We start from the raw sequence: 1,565 nt of genomic DNA on the forward strand, positions 1-1,565 counted from the left end.
ACCCTCCGAGGCTGGCACAGGGCTGTCCTTATTTGACAGATGATGGAGCTGGATCTTAGAGGAGGAGGTGGCTGGCCAGAACCCGGTGTGGGGTGAGCAGCAGGCCCAGGACCTAGGGGACCAGGTCAGCCTCCCCGGGAGCCTGAGTGTGAACCGTGAAACCAGCCTCTCTGCTATGTTCCTGCCGCCCCTGCACTTCTCTTCTGAGACATTCTGTGAGCTCTCTGTTTTTTTAATAAATTATTTGAAAGTATTTGTCTGCTAACTGTCTTCGCTGCTAGACTGGAGGCTCCAGGAAGGCAGGGACACGCTGATTTTCTGTCTTTAGTCACATCCCTTGCTGTTAGACCCCGGTCCTGTCACGTGGTCAGCCCTCATCAGCATGTGTTCTGAAAAGAAGCAGCCCCGGGGCCCTCAAGCCCCTGCTCCCCCACCCCTCTTGACCGTGCACTCCCGTCCCACCAGCCAGCCCACTCCCCCACCAGCCTCATCCTGAAGTGAGACTAGCGGGCGCTCAATGCCAAGGCCAGTTTTTCTCCCAGCTGGTCCCTGGACTCAGTAAGTGCCGACGTGTGGCTGTCTCTCTCTGGCTTAGGATGGAACATTGCCAGGGAAGATGGAAGCCGCCACGCGATGGGTGACGCTGGGGCTTCTAGAGGACTTTGTGATGGGAGATTGAATGTCCCTGTGTCTTGTGCAGGACAGCAAGATGGACGCGCAGTGGAAGCACTTGAACGAAAGCTGCCAGACCGTTGCAATAGGATCCCTCCTAATGGCCAGAGTTGACTTTCCCTGAAGACACACCGCACCCGAGTCGTGCTCCGGATTTCTACGTGCTGGGGGCCTGGGGCTCCTCCCGACGCCCGCACAGGAGATGCTCCAGCAGAAGAAGGGGCAGACCAGCGAGGGAGGTTGGAGCCCTCCTCCTCAGGCTTCTGGAGGCCAGCAGCCCTTCAGAGTTCCCTGACCCCTGCACATCCCACTTTCTCCCCCAAACGCTGCTGTTTCCTGTCTGGGACCTTCTTCGTCCCTCTGTCTCAGGAAGTGGCCCCAGGCAGCCTGGAGCCTCGATACCGATGCCGGGCCCGCAGGCTCCTGGGCAGAGGAGAGTGGGTGGGCGGGGTGGCCTGGAGCTTCTTGAGTCGTGTCCCTTTCCTGGGGTTGCAGAGCTGGGGAGTCCCCAGCACATTACCAAATACAGTAGAAAGGAGGCCGCGGACCACGCGCTGACCACAGCGCCGTCCACCCTGGCGGGGCGCCACGCGTGCACTGATCAGGACAGGCCTCGCCGGCCGCTCGGGGAGCCCGAGTCCTGCCTGCTTTCCTGGCTCTCGTCTGCTCCTGCCAGCCTCCACATTTTTGTATCTTTTTCTCATTGCGTGGCCCCCTTGTCTTTAAAAGGCTAAATGCTCTGTACTAAATTTGGTCACACAGCGCTCCAAGATTCCCTGGAATGTCCTCAAGTTTCAAACAGCTCTGACGGCTAGGGGGCCCGCCCCCACTCGGGGATTGGCTGCTCCTCCCGGGGCCGGGCCGTCGTGGGGCCTTATTGGCCGCTGGAGGGA

Source organism: Dama dama, chromosome 14 (assembly GCF_033118175.1).
Source record: "Dama dama isolate Ldn47 chromosome 14, ASM3311817v1, whole genome shotgun sequence".
Taxonomy (NCBI): Eukaryota; Metazoa; Chordata; class Mammalia; order Artiodactyla; family Cervidae; genus Dama; species Dama dama.